At 32.5% G+C, this 10,561-nt stretch overlaps 1 protein-coding gene across 3 annotated transcripts in view; it reads right to left on the bottom strand.

Moving 5' to 3' along the window:
* LOC111688577 (supporter of activation of yellow protein) overlaps positions 1 to 10,561 on the bottom strand; it is a 41,748-nt gene that overhangs the window by 26,102 nt on the left and 5,085 nt on the right. The window contains exons 1-2 of one of the 3 annotated variants that reach the window (XM_046947562.1): positions 3,422 to 3,717; positions 3,027 to 3,047 (exon numbers count right to left, since the gene is read on the bottom strand). The exons of 1 other annotated variant lie outside the window; for it this stretch is intronic. The gene's annotated coding sequence lies outside the window, so the exon portion shown is untranslated. Of the gene's footprint in view, positions 1 to 3,026; positions 3,048 to 3,421; positions 3,718 to 10,561 lie in introns of those variants that run through there. One more of the 3 variants, XM_046947561.1, reaches the window with a different exon arrangement.

The raw sequence follows: 10,561 nt of genomic DNA, 5'->3' as shown, positions 1-10,561 counted from the left end.
ACAGAACTAGAACAGAACTAGAACAGAACTAGAACAGAACTAGAACAGAACTAGAACAGAACTAGAACTAGAACAGAACTAGAACAGAATTAGAACAGAACTAGAACATAACTAGAACAGAACTAGAAAAGAACTAGAAGAGAATATAAATAGAACTGAACTAAAAGAGAATATAAATGGAACTAAACTAAAACACAACTGAACGAGAACTAAACCATAACTAAATGAGAACTGTTTTAGAATAGAACAGTTAGATAGAACAATATCTTCTATTCTAACATTCTCTAAGTAGACCTTGAAAAATCATAAGAAAATTTCCCATTGGGTTTGTTTTTAAACAAAAACACTAAATAAAATTAATAATATTTTTACCACAAAAAAGTAGTCAAGTGGAAACGTTAATTTTAATAACATTAATTTCATAGCAGTTGTATATAATAGTAAACAAAATGACAATACTTTAGGTAAAACTAAAACACAAATAAATGTGTATAGAATTGTAAAATAAAAATCTACATAGAATTTAATATTTGCAAAGTAATTAAATTAAATACAAATATTTTTCAAAATTGTATTAAATATATGTATGTATATTTAACAATTTTATAATACCAAATATGAAATTTATTATTAAGATTTAAATATACAAATGCAACTAAAAAAATTATGAACAATAAAATTACAATTTGTACATTTTTTTGATGTTATTTAGATGGTTGAGGTGTTAAGCCAACGTTGGGGGCTAATGGAAATTTTAATTTATTTATTATTGGTGGAAAAACGTAATTTGCTGTTCTAGGATGGAAACAATGAGTGAATTCCAGTGTCCAGTAATTTATGTTTAAAGAGTTTACAACTAATATTAAAACCTTCTCCGAAAACTTTGATACCAAAGACATAAGGTACTAAACTCAGCATGAAGATCTAAACATTAAGAATGACATGGTTATAAGATACAAGACAAGATAAATTATAAAATAAGTTCAATAATAGAAGAGAAATAGGTCAGATGCCTGAACCTCTTAAAAGAGGAAACTATCATGAAACCACTCATGATCCAAATTTAGCCTAATCTTAACAGTTAAGGCCATTATGAAGGCTGTGGATACCAAGTATAGGGTTTCGATATCAATGTCCTAATAATGACTATTATTTTTGATAAGTAGACATTAAGCCTGTTGCTCCATCCAGATTTCAGTTGTGCCAAAACTATTTTAGTTTTCCCCTGGTAATATTCTCCAATATCTGCTTCTCCAAATACAACTTTTATAAGGTAAACTGAGACCACCGTCTCTACAAATATCATTCAAAGCTGAGGTACATATGTATATGAGGATCGTTCAAATAGACTGTGCACATAACCACATATGTTTTCGTCATTGCGGAAGCCACTTGTGTTATGTTAAATTTACGATGACACCTCCGATTACATCTCAGGAGAAACTGATTATTCAATATAAGATTATATTTATGTTACTGGTAGAACTGGTCTTTTCCTCGTTCAAGCAATATTCTGAGATAATTTGCAAGTCACTGGAGCCGCTGGATTGGCCTAACCGGCCAATCAGTTTATATATAGCCAGCAAGATTCCTTAATATGCGTTACGAGTACAACTGGACCTTTTTCCACTTCGCAAAGAGTTAAGAAGTAAATTACCTCACTTGGATAACATTCGGGTCTGTTCTGTTCATTTCTTCGGACCTGATTAAACTATAGTTTGTACTATAGTCTGGACTTAAGAGTAGAAGATAGTGTGGACTAAAGATTTGACTATAGTTTGGACTAAAGATCAGACTATTGTCCAGACTATAGATTAGATTATAGTCTGGTCTATTGATAAGACTATAGTTTAGACTTTAGATTATAATATAGTCTGGACTTTAGATGGAACGTTAGTCTGAATCATAGATATGACTATAGGCTGAGCAATATTCTGGACTATAGATTAAAGATTAGACTATAGTTTGGACTGTAGATAAGAATATAGTCTGGACTATAAATTAGACTATAGTCTGGACTATAAATTAGACTATAGTCTGGACTATAGATTAGACTATAGTCTGGACTATAGATTAGACTATAGTCTGGACTATAGATTAGACTATAGTCTGGACTATAGATTAGACTATAGTCTGGACTATAGATTAGACTATAGTCTGGACTATAGATTAGACTATAGTCTGGAATATAGATTAGACTATAGTCTGGACTATAGATTAGACTATAGTCTGGACAATAGATAAGACAATAGTCTGGACTATAGATTAGACTATAGTCTGGACTATAGATTAGACTATAGTCTGGACTATAGATTAGACTATAGTCTGGACTATAGATTAGACTATAGTCTGGACTATAGATTAGACTATAGTCTGGACTATAGATTAGACTATAGTCTGGACTATAGATTAGACTATAGTCTGGACTATAGATTAGACTATAGTCTGGACTATAGATTAGACTATAGTCTGGACTAAAGATTAGACTATAGTCTGTACTATAGATTAGACTATAGTCTGGACTATAGATTAGACTATAGACTGGACTATAGATTAGACCATAGTCTGGTTATAGATTAGACTATAGTCTGGACTATAGATTAGACAGGAGTCTGGATTGGACTAAAGTCTGTGCTATATATTACTCTATTGTCTGGACTATAGCATTATAGATTAGAATATGGTCTGGAGTTTTGATGACAATATAGTTTAGATTACACTAGATTAGGCTACAGCCTGCATAGGTTTTTTTCGAATAGTATAATTTACCGTGACTAAAGGATTATAAAATTTTGTGTGTTGCAAACATCAGTCCATCATCATCATTCATAATAGACGCTCCCCTCTATACTGGTTTAGGGTTATAAAAATATTTCTAATTTTTATGATTTTGTCCCTGTAAATCTTTAAATTGCATGATAAATTGTCAAATTTGACAATAGTAGATACAATATTGCACATAAATACACTCAATACATTCTCTTACAGAAACACTCATACACATTCACATAAATATTCATACTCACATTAAATACAAATACAATTGACTTTAATACACAATTATTGTTGTTTTTCATGAGTGTATGTATGAATGTTTGTTTGTTTTTTTTGTTCAGTGGGGTTATTAAATACATTTAAAGAAAGAATAAAAAAATACAAAAAAAAAAGAAATAAATATTTTTCATACGACACAATACGAGACGGAGACCCCATATAATAAGCGAGACATGAGGCCATACAATAAATACAACTCGTACTATAAAAACTCATCGACAAAATTTAAAGAGCAGCAGTAGAGTAACAAAGCAAAAGAAAAGGTTGCTTGCTAATTTCAAATATTTATTTTATACACTTTTTTTTCTACACTTAGTTTTTTTTTTAAATTATGCTTTATACATAAATATTTATAGCTATTTTTTACATTTTATTAAAAGCTGGCCCGTGCTATTTAGCTCTCTGCTAGATTTCACAATGTCGTAGTTTTCTTTTTTTCTTTTCTTTCAAACACACGCGAAAACTTTTGTGTTTGACGTTTGTTTTTTTTTTAGCGAAATGCTACCGCGTACGTTGACAAAAATTGCAATTTTCAATTAATTACTAGTGTAGCGTAACGTAGAGATATCAACACGAATTTTAGTTAATCGAATTCTAGTGATTTTTTATAAAAATTTCACATTACTCGATAAATGTCTATGCCAACGAACCGAACGAACGAATACGAATGAAAGAGACTATGAAAAAATGTTTTTGTAGCGAAAAATTACAACAACAATAAAAAAAACGCACAATCCATATACTCATACTGACACACACACACAACAACATTGTCGTTGTTGGCTTCGTTGAAATTATTGTTGTAGAAGAAGACAAAAAAAACTAAAACAAAAACAAAAACAACTGAGATACACATTGAGAAATGGGAGAGCAGGGAAAATCAGACTAAAACAAAGTGATAAAGAGAGAATAATGAATGGGTAGAAGAGGTAAACCCCAATACAGTGTCTAAGAAAAGTTAAACATATTTTACAGAATTTCAAAAGTTCAGTAAAGAATGGTTAAAGTTCAAGTTTAGTTAAAACCATCATTTTAAAATGTTTTATCTTTAAAGGCAATGCGATCATACAGGTTCTTTAAAAAAGACTCAGCCCTCAATATCAACTTTATTGTGGATCTTCATTATCTTAAAGCCGTCTCTATATAAGACTCCAAAGTAATGCCAGTATCTTCGTCAGAGTTTTATATGTCTCTCATATAGGGCGCTAAAAACTTTTAAACAATCTAGTACGTTCCAGAACTTCTTAAATGCGGACCTAATCTGGCACCAATTTAATGTGTTTTAAAAGGTTTCTGTTCATCTCTTTTAATAAGTTTGCTTACAAATTCCGAGCCAATTACCAGCCCCAACAGAAAGTCATAAACTTCTCAAAGCTAGGCGCAAAATAAGTCAAGCTCTAAAAAGATTCTATATTTTGTTGAACTCCTGTTTTGATATTAATGATTAAACGAACACAGTTCTTCAAATAAGACTCATTTCTCAATAGAAGCACAATAATGTATTTCGTTATTTTAAAGCCGCCTCTATATAAGACTGCAAAGTAGTGTCAGTATCTTCATCAGGAATTTTTATTTCTCTCGTATATGGCGAAAGACCTAATGCGAACACCATGGGGAAGAGTTAAAGTTCATTTGCTTTAAAAGTTTGTTTTCATCTCTTTCGATAAATCTGCTTACAAATTCCGAGTCAATCATCAATCTCATCAGAAAGGTATAAACTTCTCGAAATTGCGGGCAAAATGAGTCAAATTCTACAAAGGATCCATTTCCATAGATATGCCTAAAGCACAAATAACATCAGAAAGTCATAAACTTATCGAAACTGCGCGCAAAAGAAGTCAAATTCTACCAAGAATCTATTTCCATTGATATGCCTAAAGCAGAAATAACATTTCTCCATTTTCGATATTCATAATTAAACGTTTATAAAAGTGCAGCCAAGCCCATAATATACGGAGATCCCATAGAAACAACGTTGAGATTATTAGGAGTCTTTCTACCTAAATTTCCAAACACACTACAGACTTACATGAAGAGTAATCAATGTTGAGTTTATTAGGAGTCATTCTACCTAAATTTTCTAAATGAGAGTGTTTTATTATACTTCCATAGATTTCTTATCTTAATTTCATTAGATATCCGTTGTTATATCGATTCCTAATAGCAAATTTTTTCAACTTAATCATTTTCGATTTCTAACCCACTATTCGCGGTAATGTATGTGTTGATTTTGCCATTGAAAAGACAAATTTTGTGGCTCGCAAAGAAACTTGAGATGTCAATAATTGCACAATTAGATAATTTCTTGCATTGTAGCCTGATAAGGATTGCCAGGCAAGAATATGCCAAAAGCTCGAAACAAAGAAAGCATATGACAGGAGGACAATTACTTTCGCTTTCTAACCTACTGAGAAGACAGATCTTGTCACTCTACTTTGTGGCTCGCAAAGAAACTTGAGATGACAATAATTGCTCAATTACTTTAGATAATCCCTTGCACTGTATTCTGATAAGGATTGCCAGGCAAATATCTGACATAACTCGATACAAAAAGGCAAAATATATAATGGGCAGACAATACCAACCGTCCCGGTGCATTTGTAAACGAAATATCATTAGCACAATGCATACATCATATCTTTGACTAATATTCTCTTCCTACGATTTGCAGTTCAACAAAAAGCCACTACGTTTTCCAAAAAGAGTCTCCCAACTTAAGCATAAATTTAAAATTCCTTCACTTTAATCTTTAAGAGCTCTGATAGCACTACTTTTCCCAGCCTCAACCACAAGAGGCAATTACTGATGCCTCTTAATCAAGCTTTTGATTAAGATATCCCGAAGAATATATAACATAGGAGAGATCATTGCTTTAAATTCGTTGAATTGGACTTACAGATGCCTCAGAAGTCCTAACGCTCTTATAACTTTAAAACAAGTAAGAATCTATAGTCAGGCCTGGACGACTATTTGATACCCTTTACCAGTGAATAGTATTTAAAACTGTATTATTTCTAATAATAAAGCTATTAAGATGTTTTTGCCCTAATTCCTACTTGTTAGGGCAAATTTTCTAAAAATAATTTGTATGGGGGATGGGATCAAATGAAGTCCGATTATTAAGAAAATCATAATTATTTGAAATTTTCGAAAATAACGCGTTGTCGCGTACAACGTGTAATGTGTATTTCTACCATAAGATAGCTATATAATCAATATTTCAATGCGTTACGTACATCAGCATAAACCCAATATACTCTTCACACTTCCCCCCGGGGGCATGTTACCTTGGTGAAGCCTCCGCCTTGGTGTTATTGCAATCCCGCGGTATAAAGGGTGACCAATACCTCTAGTCTGGCCGGTACTAAAAAAAGTGGTTACAGTCAGACCAGATCACCGCATAATCTCGTACTACGGGTGGCCAGTTGCCCGCAGGACTACGTCTTAGCTGGTCAGTTGGTTAAGGTTCCTTCGGGATCCACGTAGTGGCTGTGGTTTAACCCCAAATTCGGCTTATTTCTAGGTGCTGTTGCCGAATCAACAGAGGCCACCCAATGGTCAGAGATTAGGTAGCTCGAGTACTTAAGCAAAGTACTTGTGCATGGACCGGTCAAAACCAATGTACAAAAATTGCCACCTGAGTTCTTCATTGAAGAATAAAGGGGAGATGTTAGACCGTTCTCAAGTCTAACCATCGGATGAAAAAGACACCGTTCAAATTGGTGAAATTATTTTCCGAAATACATATGCCATTCCAATCTTTATCAGCGGCGGCGCGGCTTGCAAAATATTACCGGCGGCCAGCCGCCATTGATTTGAGCAGTTTCGATTTGTATCTCTATTTCACAGTTTGTAGAGGACCAACAGATTATCTATTAAATCCTTCACAAAATGTTCCAAATTTATTTGAGCAAACTATCTTGAACAATCCTATCTTCTTTCTGTTTAAAAGATTGATATAAACTAAAAATTATAAAATATTCTTTTCAACAATTACACAATTTATATCACTCACTGTAATTACATACAAATTGCCTCTTGTTTTTAGTTTTGCTAAACATACCAAAATGAAATGGAAATCAAAATACAAAATGAGGTATTTAACTACAAGGAGAAATAAAAAGAGAGCAATCATAAAAAATGAAAGAAATAATAATAAAGAGAGAAACACACGAACATTGGATATACGAACGACTTCGTATACTGGGAAACATCCACCAGATACTTTTTTAGTTTAACTGAATAGTTGTTGGTTTTAATACATTTTCACCACTGTAAGCGTAAGTACGTATAGGTAGTAGGTAGAGAAAGAAAAAAAAAGAATACAATGACGACGACAACAACGACGACTTAATAACTGGTCTGTTTTGGTGTCTCAGTATAAATGCTCTTTTTTTTTACTCGTTTAGTATTGTATTTATTTCATTTATTTATTATTTGTTTGTACGTATGATTCTTAAAGCAAAAAAAAAAACAATAAATAATGACGATTCGTTTTTTTAAACGAATAAATTTTTTCTTGGCATGTTTTTTTTCGTCTTGTGTTTTTTTTTACAATACAAAACTTACATACATACACATGTAATTATAGAATAATGTAAAAAAAGAAAAAACAAACTAAAATATTAATAAAATAATTACAACAACATAGTTAAACACAAATAATATTATTGTATTTATTATTTTTTTTGCACTTGTATTGCATACAAATTACAAGATAAAACAATAACCAACAACAATGTTGAATTATTCACACAAAAATAAGTACTTTTTAGTGTGTGTGTGTGTGTGTGTGCATAAAGTAATAAATTCATAAGGAGAGAGTCAACAACAAAACAAGAGAGTAAGAAGTAGTCAATGTAAAATTGACTTTTGTTGTTGCTTGTTTGTTTTATCGTGTTATTTCTAATTCATTGTATAATTTTATTTTATTTTATTTGTATTAAGTTAAACATATTCTATTGAAACAGCAATTTTTGCGGTTTTGTGTCTTTAATTCATAAAAGTAGAAAAATTTTGCTAATTCTATGAAAGTTAAAAATGTCATATTTTCTAAACAACACATGGCTTAATTAACTACTTTGATACAGGGATGGCAAATTGAATTTTCAAATTGTACAAAGACGCTTTATCCAGCAAAGAATATCATCACTTCAAATGTAGCACTAAGTGATTGTGTTTATACCTTCTGCGGAAGTGATGTTTATTGACTTCCAAAGAAGCGAAAAGAATCCAATTTTGTTTAAAATTAACTTCATATTTCATTTGTACGGAAATTTTTTGACTTAAACACATTTTATTTTGTAGTTAATTGATAAATTAGTTGTCAAGTTAGTTGTATTCTATAATACTACAATTTCACTTCCTAATAACATCCAAATTGCTTCCTGAAAATTACTTCAGATGTAGTGAATTTTGGAATCAAGTTAATGGAACATCTCTCCTATGACAAACCAGTGTTAAAATTATCGCTTCTTTAGAACATTATGAGTACTTCCATGGAGTAAATTCTACTTCTTTTTCGCTTCTTTGGAAGTTCTTTTTTTGCTGGGTAGGTTTAGTTGAAAGGAGGGTGTATGCTACATCATCTCCGAAGAAATACACCTAGGCCACTATCGGTCCTGTTGTGTGCTGCTTATTATAAAAAAAGAAGCTTCTCAGTATTCAGAAACTCAGTTTTCTGAACGTAATTCCTCAGATTCTTCCAATCAGTGTTGGTCAGTTCGTTCCGGAATAATAACACTTCCAAGATATTTGGATCTAACTTCGACGAATGACTGACAGTTGCAAAGAAAGTGCTCCAGAGTTTCACTGTCATCTCAACATGCTTTACATATTACGTCTGAATCCACACGTTCAATTTTGGATATATGCTCTCGTAATCCTGTGTGTCAGAATACGTACCATCATACTAACTTTAGACTTTTTCATTTTGAGGAGATTTTTCGTCTTACTCTCATCATGGTCACCCCATACGATCTTCGTGGTTCTACCCACTGTTTCATTACTCCAAGAGGCCTTATGTGATTCACTTATCCATATTTTTAGTTCAGCTTTTAATGCTTCGAATGATTTTGCGTTTTTTGTCGTGCTCTCAGCTTTTGTTGCCTCGAATGGTTTAGGTTAATTGCCTTGAGCTCCCTTCCCTTTATTACATTCGCCCTTTCATTACCGACTACTCCCCAGTGGGGCTGGTACCCATATGATGTGTGAACCTTACCTCTGGGAGAGTATTCAGTTAAAGCTTTCTTACAATCCAATAGGGTCTAAGATTTAATTCTATCACCTGATATCGTCCTAATTGCCTTCTGGCTGTTGGTAAATATATTAAGCGCAGTGGGCGCCATGTTTATTCTAATCCAATTAACACATTCCGTTATTGCACGTACTTCTGCCTGGAAGCTTGTGTTAAGATTTAGTATACGGTGTTATATTTCTGTTTCTGGATCTTCGATATATAACCTTAGCCCCACTTTATCCCCCAATTAAGAGCCATCCGTGTAACAACGGGTTCCTACTGGTATTTGCTCTAATGATCCGCTTGATCATTGGGATCAGCGTTTCAAAGTTTTGCGACGTATTCTGTGTCTGTGTAACTAACTTTCCAATGTATCCGCTTTTGGCCAATTCGCCTAAAGTAAAGAGCCATTCGGCTGTAAGCGCCGCCTCTTGTCTTAAATATGTTTAAAGTAGTACACATTGCATCCCTGAAGTAGTTTGATATTAGACTGATCAATATACAGTCTATTGTCTTTCTATGGACTTGAGAATAGGTTATCTATTAACTAGACAAAATACTAATCTATAGTAGATATACTACTTCAAAGAAAAGCGATCGGAAAAAGTAAGACTAAAGTACTAAAAGGTACTCTCTTTGAAATTGTTTAAAGGTTGGCTGTAACTGGGGAAAAAACTTCCGATTGATACAGCTATGGCTGAGTTGATGAAGAGTTATCAATGTAAAAATGTAAAAGTTAGTGTGATAAAAATTGAAGTAAGAATTAGTCTTAGCCACATTTTCTCAATGTCTGATTATTATTAATACTAACGATTAATCAACAGTTCTACCGGTTAAACGATAATCGGTGGATGAGGTAACGGCCCATAATGTTATATACTAAAAACAGTATTAATTTAGTCAAAACATTCCAAGTCCTAAGATATATTTAACTCCACCTGTCAGACCAATAAAATCGAAATGAACAAGATTTACTGATAGCAAATCTGATTGTAAACACACCAAGGGGGAGAGTTTGAAATTCAGCATGAATGACATTCCCCGAGAAGGAGTTTTAATGTTTAATATTACAGAAAACTAAAATATAACCAATTGAAAAGGATAAGATACAGAAAAGTACCTTTCATACTTATGTCAGCAATGAGGACGCAAAGTCTTCAAAAAGTATTTGTGGAAAAATGAAAAAGTACTGTTTGGACTTTATGATTCTATTATCAATTTGAAAAGTATCAACAGAAGAACAAAAAAAGTACTAAAAAATCCTTTTAA

The sequence above is a fragment of the Lucilia cuprina genome, chromosome 3 (assembly GCF_022045245.1).
Source record: "Lucilia cuprina isolate Lc7/37 chromosome 3, ASM2204524v1, whole genome shotgun sequence".
Lineage (NCBI taxonomy): Eukaryota > Metazoa > Arthropoda > Insecta > Diptera > Calliphoridae > Lucilia > Lucilia cuprina.
The sequence above is the reverse complement of the archived record's forward strand: the minus strand, read 5'-3'. Positions and strand labels throughout refer to the sequence as shown.